This window comes from Phyllostomus hastatus, unplaced genomic scaffold (assembly GCF_019186645.2).
Source record: "Phyllostomus hastatus isolate PE091 unplaced genomic scaffold, TTU_PhHast_1.1 phas_contig_150, whole genome shotgun sequence".
In the NCBI taxonomy this organism is placed as follows: domain Eukaryota; kingdom Metazoa; phylum Chordata; class Mammalia; order Chiroptera; family Phyllostomidae; genus Phyllostomus; species Phyllostomus hastatus.
Window position 1 is genome coordinate 20,164,605 of NW_025333611.1, and position 13,866 is coordinate 20,178,470.

Consider the following 13,866-nt stretch of genomic DNA (forward strand, 5'->3'; position numbering starts at 1 on the left):
AAAAGTGTCGTGCCTCTTCTGTTTGTTGAAAAAGGCCACAGACAAGCAGTAGAAAAGGAGTTCGGAGACGGAAGGGCACCACGTGGCAACTTCCTGCTGGTGTGACCAGGGGGCCTTGGAGACGTCAGTGGCAGGAACTTTCCCGACGTCCAACTCCCAGCCTGCGTCCTGAGAGGGCGTCCCGCCCCTTGGGAAACCCAGTGCCCATTCACTGTGCCGGATCACTCTGGATCCTCACGGTTTAGAGAGTGTGTTCCTGTCGGTGGCCCCAAGCAAGGCTCGTAAACCGACGAGACAAGCAAGGGAAGATGGGTTCCCCGTGAGGAAGCCGAGGCTCAGAGCCACTAAGGGCTGGCCCAAGGCCACACACGGGAGGAGGCTCTTGACTGGCAGCCTGGTCCCTTGCAATTGCCTCCCTTGGAGACTCACAAAGACCAGTTCCTGGACCCAGGGCGAGCAGGCTGGGCCCTGAGGTCAGGGTGCCGGCTGCCCACCCGAGGTGTGGCCCTGGAATTCTCTGTGTGGGCTCCTCCTTGGAGTAGCGTTCTAGGGTATGTCTGAGCTTGTGACAAATTCCCACAGCTTAGAGTACAATCTGCCATAGCAGCATCAGGGGCCTGCTGAGGGGGCCTGGCCTAGGGCAGAGCATTTGTCTTCTCAGGATCCAGCAGGGACTCGGGCATCACAGAAGCCAGATGCCTATCTCCCTGTGAGCCCCTCCCAGTGGCTCGGTCCCTGTCCTTCTCTCTGCAGCCCCTTTGACCTGCTCTGTCAGATGGCTTCCCTTGGGGCTCCTCTCCTACCCCTCATGGGCTTGGGGCAGTTTCGTAGTCTCAGGTTTGGGGTTTCGTGGGTAATCACTGCAAGGAACCAAACAAGTTACAAATACAGGGAAGTAACAGAGCTTCTGTAAAATCACAGTTCTCAGGGTGCTTGTTCCCTTTCCGAAACAAGATGGAATCTTCCACACCCGAAAGCTTCCCTTCTTTGTTACTGACCTTCCTGGAGCCATCTATGGTCTTGATGGTCTTGGCTCTCTCTTGCTCAGACGGCTCCCACGGCCCGGTGAAGTCTGGACTTCCTACTGTGGTCTTCAAGGCCCTCCCTGCCCTGAGTCCCACCTCTCATGTGGCCCGCCTGTCTACCCCTCTGTGGGTCACAGGCTTGCCAGCCACGCACGAGAGCGCTCTGTTCCCCACGTCCTCTGAGAACAGCCATCCTGCCAGGTGTGAGGGGACAGCTCGCTGTGGTTTTGATTTGCATGCCCTGATGATGCCATGCGTCCGGCCATCTGCAGCATCTTCTTCAGAAAAGTATCTATTCAGTTCTTCTGCCCATTTTTTAATCAAATTTTTTTTTTGCTGTCAAGCTATAAGAGTTCCTTATATACGAGGTCTGTCCAGAAGGTATCCAGCCATGCAATATGAAAAGTAGAGACACTTATTGAAGAAGATACAAGAAACATTATCCACAGGACAATGATGCCTCAGTCCCCTTCAAAGGAGGCCCCTTGGAACCTCACATAGGTCTCCCAATCGCCATCAGCTGTCCCGTCATATTTTCCTGAATCTCATCAATGGTCTGAAATCTCTTCCCTTTCAAAGGTGATTTTAGTTTTGGGAAAAGCCAGAGGTTGCAGGGCACCAAACTGGGCTGCAGCAGGGCTGAGTCACCTGGGTGATTTGATGTTTCACCAAAAAGCTCTGCATGAGACGTGAAGCATGAGTGGGAGCATTGTCATGATGAAGCTGCCAATCACCAGTCACCCATAGCTGTGGCCTCTGAATCATCCAAAGGGTTTCTAAGCTTGAACAGAGGAATGTTCAAGCTTAACGCAAAATTTGATGCAGATTCTTTGTTTTACTCAGACAGTTTGAAAGTGACGGTCACACAGTGCGCATGCTCGTTCAATGACATCTACTGCCCCCACAGACTAGTACCGTGAAGTCATTGATCACGCATGCGCTTTCCAGTCCACTCTCTTTGGCCTCCAGATAGCATGGATGTCGTGCAAACCGTTCTTGTTTTATTAACAATGGCTGGACTTTTTCTGTATAGAGTTCGTATTTTGGATATTAAGCCGTTATTGGACTTCTGATTTGCAAATATTTTCTCCCGTTCTGTAAGTTGCCCGTTCAGTTTGTCGACCATTGTTTGCTGTGCAGAAGCCTGGCCTCTGTGCTTTTCTGCTGAGGCCCAGCTCCCTGTGGCTGGAGGGCAAGCTCTTGCTCTAACTTCCAGCCCCAGCACAAAGCTTCCCCCCAGCCCCGTGGGGGGAAGGCTCCCCCAAGAAGACTTCCTGATCATTCAGCTGGAGCTGACTTCTCTTCCTAGCTCAGTGTTTGTACCTCTGACAGGCCCTCGTGTCTGTCCAGCACATTCAGTCCCCAGCTGTCAGATGCACTCTCTCACCTCCGGGCTTTGCCCTGTGTCTCTCCCTCCAGGAATAGTCCCCACTTCTCCCTGCACCTCCCCCCAACCCCTCACTCTCCAGTCTCAGCTTAGGCAGACTCTTTCTGGACTCCCCTCTTCAGTGCTCCAGGATGTCCCGCGGCTTCCCCTGTGTCAGGACATAGGAGAGTTCCTCTCCTGGCTCTGCTACCAGGCCGTGAGCTCCAAGGGGACAGGCCATGCCTGCCCTGTTCACCACTGTTCTTTTTTCTACGGCCAAGCACAGAGTAAATGCTCAACAAGCGTCTGTTGAATGCACTTTGCCTGCATCATCGTCTCCCTGGATCTGAGTCAGTAACCTCTGTCCCACTTTACAGATGAAGAAACAGAGAGAGGGCAGGGGCCTGGCTGTGCTCACACAGCCAGGAGTGGGAAATGCAGTTCCTGGTCTCTCTGGCTCCAAAGCCCAGGCCTCCCCCACTACCTGGACATTTGAGAGCTCCACCCTTTTCCGAAGGCAGCTGGTTAAACACATGGGCTCTGGGGCCAAATTCCTGGGTTCAAATCCAGCTCTGTCACTTATCCGTTGTGTGACCCAGGGCAGGATACTTATCGTCGTTGAGCCTGTGTTTCCTGATCTATAATGTGGGGTAAGCTCTCCCCAGAGGTGGTTTTGAGGCCCAAATGAGATGGCCCATGTAAAGCACTGAGCCTGGACGCTGGCACAAAGAGAGGGCCCAATGGGCAGGGTGACTCAGAACACCCCCTTCATGCCCTTGGGTTAGTGCAATTATTAGTACCACCCCTTTGGGTCTCAGCAGTCCCCGTTAGGATGGTCAGTCATGTCAGTATCAATCCACGTCAGTGTGATCACCTGCAATGTAGTCCCCCAACCTGGGTGCTCGTCTTACCTCACAGCCGGGCAGTGAGCGTCCTGCAGGCAGGGAAGAGCCCCAAGTCCTCTCCTTCTTGGGTACCAAACAGGGCCCAACCCACAAAGCCATCACCCAATGTTTTCTGAGAGCAAAAAATTCCTTCTGCTCTCTCTCCGTTTGTTCGTCTGTTTACTTACTCATTCACGCACCCAGAACTGACCGAGTCCCATCATCCACCAGGCACGGGCTATTCCCAGGGCATGGGCTAGGGCGGGGGTTGAGGGATCAAGAGGGTGGGGCTAAGCTGTGTGGGCCACGGGGCCTGGAGTTACCAGGGTGGGAGCCAGGCACGGAAGGACATAGGGGTCGGGTCCCCAGTCTGTGCAGAAGCATGACATGACCCACATAGTTGCCTCAGGATTTCCTAATCCTTGGGCTGACATGCAAACCCTTCTCAAATTCCTCTGCCACAGGAAGCAGTGATGTCAGCCTGGGATCCCTGCTCATCACCATCCCGGCAGCAACGCTGTGGCCTCCGTAGCCAGGGTTCACTGCACTTCCACCGCATGTTCACTGGTGCTCAGCACTCTTGCTGCTGGGGAAGACCCAGGGTCACCCCGTGCACCACGGCAGTCAGTAGCACAAGCTGGACAGCCAGCTGTGTTGTTTGCTGGCCCTGGGACTTTGGGCACGTGACCTAACTTCTCTGAGCCTCCGTTTCCTCATCTGCAAAATGGGGATAATTACTAGAACCAGCTTCACGAATGAGAGAGTTAAATGAGGTAAACACACAGAGTCTGGCATGGTGCCTGGCACGTAAGCGACACTAAGACAATGCCAGGCTTCCAAATGCCATGTTCCCAGGAGGGCAGAGTCCCTTCCTGCTCACAGAGCTTTGCAACAACTGCATTCATTCTTTGACTCATTCACCCTTCAGACATCTAAAGTCAGTGGATCAGAATGGTCTGGCACACTACAGGCTCAGGAGGCAGAAATACCCTCACCAGCTGTGTGATCTTGGGAAAGTGACTTAACTTTTCTGAGCCTTGGGATAGTAACCACACGTACCTCTAGGGTTGAGGATTCAGTGAGAAATCTCCAAAGAGTGCTGGGCACACAGTGGGCACAAAGAGTACCTGACCCAGTGAGGTCGTGATCAACCTTAGAGGCAAGTGCTGGGAGAGGGGTGAGGTCAGGAGGCCTGGGATGCATAGGAAGGACACCTGCCCTCCTGCTAGGGACAGGGAGGCCTCCTGGAGGTAGGGAGTCTGAGGAGCTATAGGAGTTACCCAGGTACACAGACTAACAGAGCAAGCAGCTTCCTCTGATCTTGGGGACAAAGTGGGCTCCGCTGAGGTGGCCTAGGCCACTCCTCAGGGCCACTGTGGCCTCCAGCCTGCCTTGCCAACCACATCCCTTCTTCACCTCATGGCCCCCCACCTGAGAGGGGTCTCTGCCAGCCTGCGTCAGGAGGGCCTGCGTAAGAATCCCAGGCAAGCCCAGAGCCCTGTCCTGAGGTCAGACACAAAGCTGTACCTGCGCGTGAGGGGTGATCAGGTTTCCTCGAGGCTGTCCCTGAGCCTTTGAGTCACCAGTAGAGCATCAGTGTCCCCGTCACCTGTGCAGGCTCCCACTTCCCAGCCCTAACTCAGCAGGACTGGAAAGGCTCTGGGACCTGAACTTCAGCAGGTACCCCTGCAGTTCTGAGCCTGGAGTCCCTGGGCTGTCCTCGGAGGTCCCCCCTCTAGAAGTTCCCCTTAAGAACCACAGCCAGGTGTCCTTGACCCTTTGCACTTGGAGATCACCCCCTCCCACCTCCGCCTCTGCTCCGTTCCTCTGGCTGGCCACAGGGATCCCTGATTTTTCACCCTCTCTGGCCTCCATGCTGGTCCCTCTGCTGGATTTCCTTTCTGCCCGGAGGACTCATCCAAGGCCCAGCTCTACAGCTGCTGTGCTGAGGCCCTGGCAGCCCCTCCGCTCTCTGTGCCCCCATGGCATCTGATTGTGCCCCTGTCACCACACCAAGGGGCTCCCTCCAGATGGGCTAGACTTGAAAAAATTAATGTCACATGGATGACGCTGCACTTGCTGAAGACCTGATGAGAGTGAGGGTGAGCAGGTGTGTTTGGAGACCACGTCCAAGGAGGGCCTCTGAGGTCAGAGTGCTCAACCTGGAGACACGGAGCCTCTGGGAACCACGGCTGCCCCACATTGCTGGAGGCAGTCGATGCACAGGGAACAGTTGCCTGGGGGTCCAGAGGGCAGCACCGGAGCTACTGGCAGGTGCCCCAGGGAAGCAGGTCTGTGTCCCCAGGAGGGAAGCAAGAGCTCCAGCTCTCTGACAGCAGGAGGCACGCAGGTGGCTGCCAGCCGTGCTGTGGGGCTGTGGGCAATGGTGCGGGCCCACTGGCCTGGGCAGCAGAAGTGCTGACTTGGGTGTGAGACCCTGAGAATCTGGATCCTGGATCTGGGTCTTCCCCACAGTATCTGTGTAACACAAGATCAGTGACCCTCTGTAACTTTCCCAGTCCTTATCTCTACAGCAGAGGTAGTATGTACATCACCCACCGAGTCCCCGTAGCCCAGGCCTATATGAAAATATCAAAATGAAAGTGCCTTACAAACAGTAAATGGCTCACCCCTCCGAAGCCAGAACAAAACTCAGAAGCCAGAAGTGAAAAGACAACCAATTGCACTATGTGTAAAGTAAAATCTGTGTGAATAAGGACACATAAGGTAAAAGAGAGGTCATAGACGGAGAGAAAACATCCCCAAAACATATGACAATAGGATTAATAGACATAATGCAGAGACTATAAACAGTCCTAATAAATCCATAAAAGATAAGAAACAAATAGAAAAATTGACAAAGAATATTCATATTTGTAGAAGAAATCGAAATGGCCAATACACAAGTGAAAAAATGTTCATTTCACCCTTAATCTAGGTAATGCATATTAAAATCTCAGTGAAATAACATTTGTTCTTCTATCACTTCAGGAAATACTTTAAAAGTTAATAAAACCCAATGTCAGCAAAAATATAGTGAAGCTGGGTTTCCCACACACTGGACACATTCACACATTTTTGTTTTGTTTTGTTTTGTTTTGTTTGGAGGGCAATTTAACAATGTTCCGCACTGACCCAGCTGCCCCTCTTCTAGGACTGGATCCTGCTCAAAGATTCATGTGTAAGGATGGTCACTGCAACATCGTTTACAAGGGAAAATTATCTAAAGTAACTAAAGCATCCATTCGTAGAGAAATGCTGAAATAAATTACGGCATCTTCATAGCAGGACTGCAGGGCAGCACCTCATAAAACAAGGCAGGTCTCTGTGGATTGACATGGAAGGGTTTCTGAGATGTGTCGTTGGCAAGTGATGAAACTCGGGCCCCAGTGCAATAAGTAGCATATGACAGAGTATGGATAAATGGATGGATGGATGGATGGATGGATGGGTGGGTGGATGGATGGATGGATGGAAAAGTATGGATGGATACATGGACAAGGCTGCACAGGCAGGGCAAACATCGGGAAGTGAGCATGCATAACTCCACCCACAGGTTGTTGCTGGGAAATGCGCTATGGCTGAAAGGAGAAGTGTTTTTTAAATCAGTGTTTTGGATTTCCTAGAAAATATTCCCAGAAGTGGAATTGCTGGGTCATAAGGCGGTTCTATTTTTAATTTCTTGAGGAACCTCCACACTGTTTTCCACTGTGGCTGCACCCGCCTGCATTCCCAGCAACAGTGCGCAAGGGTTCCCTTTTCTCCACAGCCTTGCCAAAACCTGCTGTTTGTTGATTAATTGATGGTAGCCATTCTGACAATTGTGACTTTATTTATTTGGGTCCTCTCTCTTTTTCCTGGTGAGTCTGGTCAAAGGTTTGTCAAGCTCTTGGTTTCATTAGTCATTTGTATTATTATTTTTTTTGCTCTACTTTGTTTATTTCCCTTCTGATCTGTATTCTTTCCTTCCTTCTATTCATTTTGGGCTTTGTTTGCTGCTCTTATTTTAGTTCCTTTAGGTATAAGAAAAGGTTCATTTGAGATTTTTTGTTTCTAAGGTAGGCCTATACGGCTATGAATTTCCCTCTTAGGACTGCCTTTGCTGTGTCCCATAGATCTGGGCCATTGTGCTTTCATTTTCATTTGTCCCCAGGTGTTGCTGGACAGGGACTGGCCTGGAGCGGGTCTGCCTCAGGCCTGCCTGCAGTGTGTGGGTTCTTGACCTGAGGTAGGAAAGATTTCACAATATGAGTCCAGGTGGTTTTGACAGTATGTTATTAAGGCTGGGGACAGTAAAACAAAGGAAAGACTTAGGGCAGAAGAAGTAACAGGAGAGCCTGGGGGGTTGGGGGCGGCTCTGCTTTGGCTCTCTGGAAATGTTATAGGAAAGGAGAGAGCCAAGGAGGGGCTTCTGTCAGCCAGCTCACTGGGAAGTGAAGGTCGCAGAGACAGGAGTGAGCCAGGGCAGGGCTGTTGTTAGCTCGCTGTGAAGTCAGAGAGAGAGGGGGACCTCGAAGACAGCATCAGGGGGTTAAGCCTGCGTCAAGCTGTCACTGCCCACTGCTCCCCTGGCTGCAAGTCTCCTGGGGACCCTTAGAGTTTAGGACAAAATAAAAAGTCCATGCTCTGGAAGGGGCAAGGGCATGCTTTAGAGTGAGCCAGCCCTGATGTTCTTTTTTTGGGGGGGTTTATTTCTCTTTTGTGGGTGAGAATCTTAGGGGAGGGTTTTAGCAGAATATTCGTCAGTTCTCCAGATGCATTTTCAATATGCTGATGCATCAAAATGAGTGTATAGGGGAATTTGGGATTATTCTTTGGCCTGCTTTCTTGTTTTACTTTTACCTTGGGTAAAAGTAAACCCAAGGAAAAAGCAAACCTTTACCTCTGTCTGGCTCTAATGAGGTTTTTGTCATTTGTTCCCTAACTTCATCTGTCCTTGGGCACAAGTGGCATGAATTGGGTTTCTGTTCTCTATTTCCCAGAGAACATGATTAAAGCTATGAATTCTCTGGTTAGGGAGGAGAGGTATAAGCTATTTGCTCCCAAGTGTACTTGGTTAGAGGAGACAAGGTCTTGTGATTCACCACCTGGCCGTAAGTTGCTCACCGTTTGGTCTTATTTAATGTTCTTGTCTCAGTTTCCCCATTCCACTCGCCCAGGAATTTTTCTAGCTTCTCACTGTCCTGCCTCACAGATACTTTTGATTTCTTCTTTGATCTCATTGTTAACCTGCTATTGTTTAATAGCATGTTATTTAGCCTCCATGTTTTTATGTGTTTTTCAGTTCTCTTCTTCTTCTTTTAATCCTCACCCAAGGATATATTTATTATTTTAGAGAGAGAGGAAGAGAGAGAGAGACACTGATGTGAGAGAGAAACATCAATCAGTTGCCTTCCATACATGCCCCCACCAGAGATTGAACTTGCAACCTAGGTATGTGCCCTGACTGGAAATAACACCTGCAACCTTTTGGTGCACAGGACAATGCTCCAACCAACTGAGCTACCCAGTCAGGGCTTCAGGTTTCTTCCTCTTGTAATGCATTTCTGGTTTCATACCATTGTGTTCAGAGAACATTCTTTATATGATTTCAGTTTTTAAAAACTTATTAAAACTGCCCTGGCTGGTGTGCTTCAGTGGTTGGAGCGTCATCCCATAACTGAAAGGTTGCAGGTTTGGTTCCCAGTCAGGGCTCACACATAGGTTGTGGGTTCGTGCTCAGTCAGGGTGTGGGAGTATGCAACCCTAGTCTGGATGTGTATGATCCCCGCTCCAGGTCCACATCCCCGGTCTGGGTGAGTACAGAGGCAACCTATTAATGCTTCTCTTGCATCAATGTTTCCCTCTCTCTCTTTCCCTCTCTCTTCCTCTCTCTGAAAAAGCAAATGAAAATGTCCTCAGGTGAGGATAAGAAAAAATTATTGAAACTTGCTTTGTGGCCTAACATGAGGTCTATCCTGGAAAATGTTCCATGTGTACTTGAAAAGAAAGTATATTCTGCTACTTTGGGATGAAATTTCCTAAAAATATCAACTAAATCTGTTTGGCCTACTGTGTCATTTAAGGCTGCTGTTCCCTCATTAATTTTCTGTCTGGAAGATCTATCCATTGATTCCAACGGGTGTCGAGTCCCCTACTGTGACTGTATTATGATCTCTCTCCCCCTTTATGTCCATTAAGATTAGCTTCATATATTTAGAGGCTCCTCTGTAGGGTGCGTAAATGTTTACAAGGGTTATACCCTCCTGTTGGATTGGTTCCTTTATGATTAGGTCCCTTATCATTATGTAATGTCCTTCTTTGTCTCTTATTATAGCCTTTGTTTAAAATCCTATTTTGTGAAAGTTTTGCTACTCCAGCTTTTCTTTGTGTTTCCATTTGCCTGAAATATCTTTTTCCATCATTTTAATGTCAGTCTCTGTGTGTGTTTTATTTTTTGATCTGAAGTGGGTCTCTTGTAGACAGCCTATTTATGGGTCTTGTTTTCCTAGCCATTCAGCTACCCTATGTCATTTGATTGGAGCATTTAAGCCATTTACATTAAAAGTGATTATTGATAGATAGGTAGTTGTTGTCATTTTATAATTCATATTTATGTTCTTTCTTTCTTTCTTTCTTCTTCCTAAAGAAATTGAACATTTCTTGTATACTAGTTTCATGGTGAGGAACTCCTTTAGCTTCATCTTGTCTGGTAAGCTCTTTCTCTCTGTCCTGCAATTTTAAATGATAGCCTTTCTGGGTAGAGTAGTCTTGTCTATAAGTCCTTGATTTTTATCAGTTTGAATATTTTGTGTCAATCCCTTCTGGCCTGAAAAGTTTCTGTTAAGAAATTAACTGACAGTCTTATGGGACTTCCCTTGTAGGAAACTCTCTTTCTCCTGCTGCTTAAGGTTCTCTCTTTGTCTTTAACTTTGCCATTTTAATTATGATGTGTCTTGGTGTCAGTCTCTTCAGTTTCATCTTGTTTGGGACTCTCTGTGATTTCCGAATTTGTTTGTCTATTTCTTTCAGCAGATTAGGGAAAATTTCAGTCATTATTTCTTCAAATAGGTTCTCAATCCCATGTTCTCTCTCTTCTTCTGGGAACCCTATGATGTGACTGTTGTTACACTTGATGTTGTCCCAGAGGTCCCCTAAGTTATCCTCATTGTTTTAAAATTCCTTTCTTTTGGCTGTTCTGAATGGGTGTTTTCTGATACCTTGTCTTCCAAGTCACCCATTTGACCCTCTGCTTCATCCAATCTGCTGTGGCTTCTTCCAAGTATACTCTTCATTTCAATCATTGTGTTCTTCATTTTGACTAGTTCTCTTTTTATGATTTCTGTGTCCTTTTTTGGGCTTACTACCTCTTTGTTGACGTTCTTACCAAGTTCCCTGAATGCTATAACCAGTATTTTGAACTCTGTATCTGACAGACTTCTTGCCTCCATCTCATTTAGCTCTTTTTCTGGAGATTTCTCCTGATTTTTCATTTGGGATATGTTCCTTTTTCTACTCATGTTGGCTGCCTTTCTGTATTTGTTTCTACCTATTAGATAGATTGGGTAGATCTGCTATGTCTCCCAGTCTTGGCATGGTGGCCTTATGTAGTAGATGTCCTGCGGGCCCCAGGGGCACAGTCTCCCTGGTCACCTGATCTGGGTGCTCCATGAGTGTCTCTCGTGTGGGGTGTGCTTGCCCTCCTGTTGTAGTTGTATCTTGGTTGCTGTTGGCCATGTGGGGCTGGCCCTCAGGCTGCCTGGCTGTGAGAACTGGCCACGACCACAGCACATGATCTGCTGTGTGGGGGCAGACTCCATGCAGACAGATTCACACCAGCAGCGTCTGGTGCCTGCTGAGACGACCCTGTGGGTGTGCCGCTTGTGGAGCTGATTGGGTCCTGCTCTGCTACAGACTGAGCGAGCTAGCATGTGTGGGTTCTGGAGACTCTTGGGTGGCTCCAGGGCAGGTCAGTGTGAGATACTCCCTGTGACTGGCATAGGGGAGCCTGTTAGGAGCTACAAAGTGACACGTGGCTGGTAGCTGCCTGAGCTGGGCCTAGATGTGCATAGAAGAGACCACACTGTGAACCAGTACTGGGCCTGGGACAAGTCATACAAAGGCTGAAAGCACCCTGAGATCTGCTGCCACCTGCCAGCTGGCAATGGGGCAGGGTCTTGGGGAGTCATGAGGGTGGAGCTAGTGGAGTCACCAAGCTAACACAGAATCAGGTTTGGACGAGTGGGGTGAGGGCTGAGACCGTGGTGGCCTTTCTTCCCTCTCTCGCCCTGAAGGCACAAACTCAGTTTCTCCCTGTATGTCTCTGGCAATTCCCCAAATGCTTGATCAAAATATCTCATGAGTTTTTAAAGAAAGACTTCAAAGCCACCAAAAGAGCTTTGGGATGTGCACAAGATGGGTGGGGTGGGGTCCCAGGGAGTCATCAGGGTGGAGCTGGTGGGCTGCACCAATTCACCAGGCTATTCAAGATCAGTGTTGGCCACGTGACAGGAGGGATCCACACAGGCAACGGCAACTATCAACAATGTAGGAAGAGAGCTCAATGCAGGGGCAATGACAGCTGTTCCTCCAGCCTTCACCCTGATGCCACACAACTCAGTTTCTCCCTGTAGTCTTTGAGCACACCCTAAACTTGAATTTCAAGTTTTTAAAGAAAGCCTGTGGGAGCCCAGGCCAGTTGTTGAAAGAGCCTCAGGTTGTGCATGAGTTGGGTGGGGTGGGGGCTCAGGGAGTTACTTGGGTGTGGTGAGTGGTATTTATTAGATTAACACAGATTTGCCAGTGCTGAGCCTGAGGCCAATCAGCAAAGCTCTCAAGAGTACAGAGAGGACAGTCACCACTGCCCGGGGCCTGTGGACCTTCCAGGGTCTCGGGAATTCATGAGGGTGGAGGTAGTGACAGGTTCAGATTTGGTCCAGTCGGGGAGAGAGTGGGGGTTGTTCCTCCAGCCCTCACTCTGAAGCTGTGCACCTCACTTTCTCCCTGTGTGTCACTGGTGGCCCTTGAGCCACTATCTCTCTGCTGGAGCCAAAGGGGAGTGCCTGCAAGCTACAGTTTGTGCATTGGCCTTTCAAGGAGACCACTGGGGCCCTGGCCAGTGTCATTCAGTTGGTTGTCATTCATCTTCCAGTAAACTGAAAGATTGAGGGTTCATTTCCCATCAGGGTACATACCTAGGTTGCAGGTTCTCTCCCCAGTGGGGGCGGGGGGCACATACTGGAGGCAACTGATTGATGTTTCTCTCTCAATCTCTCTCTCTCTCTCCCCCCACTCCTCCTGCCCCTCCTAACTTTGTCTCTGAAATCAATACACACATATTAAAAAAACAACAACAACAATGCCTGGGTTTCCAGCAGCCATCAATCTCACCTGGACAGATGGAATCCCTCTGTCCCTCTGATTTTCAGTCAGTAGTCATGTGAGCTGCTCTTCCCGGCACCAGTGCTCCAGGCTGGGGAGCCTGGTGTGGAGCTGAGACCCCCTCATTTCTAAGGGGGAGGAGGACCATTGCAGCTGAGATATCCCTCTGGATTCTCAACCACCACACGTGGGTGTGGGGCCAGTTTCTTTTGCATCTCTGCCCCTCCTACCAATCTCAACCTGTCTTTATATCCTTAGTTACAGGACTCCTGTTCAGCTAGTCTCCAGATGGTTTTTAGGTTGATTGTTCTATAACTTAGTTGTAATTTTGATGTGGTCATGGGAGGAGGTGAGCACAGTGTCCACCTACTCCACGATCTTGACCAGAACCTTTTTATATTTAATGTCTTGGCACCCTTGTTGAAAATCAATTGATCACAGATATAAAGGTTTTATTTCTGGACTTTCTTTTCTTTTTCTTTTTTTTTATATCCTCACCTGAGGACACTTTTTTTTCATTGCTTTTAAAGAGAAGGGCAGGGAGAGAAGAAAGAGAGAGAGAAACATTGATGTGAGAGAGAAACATCAATCATTTTTCTTCTGTACACACCTGGACCGAGGATTGTATGCACCTGCACTGGGGATCAAACCCACAGCCTAGGTATGTGCCCTGACCAGGGAGCAAACCCTCAACCCTTTGGTTACAGGATGATGCTCCAACCAACTTAGCCACACCAGCCAGGGCTATTTCTGGACTTTTAATTTTATTCTGTTGATCTACATATCTATCCGTATGCTGATATCACACTGTTTTGATTTCTGTAGCTTTATAGTTAATTTTGAGATCAGAAAGTGTGACTCCAAACTTTGTTGCAAAGCTTTTCACTTTGGATTTAAGCTCTTTGCTAGTTCTAGGTCTATTCAGATTTTCTATTCCTTCTTGAGTCAGTTTTTGGTGTTCATGATTGCTAACGGTTCGAAACACCTGCCTGAAAAAAAGAAAACATTTATGTACAAAATTATTACATATATCTCAGTACATGGAAAGAATGACCATTTTCCTGGGTCAATGTTATATAGGGACTTTTTAGTTTCAGGAAGTAACTTTACCACCATGTTATATAGAAACAAGAAAAGAAATATTAAGAGATCAATTAAAAGGAGTAAAAACAATTTCCTCCAGGAAAGGAAGAGGCAGAGGAATGCTTTTTCCCCCCTTAAGAACTATGGT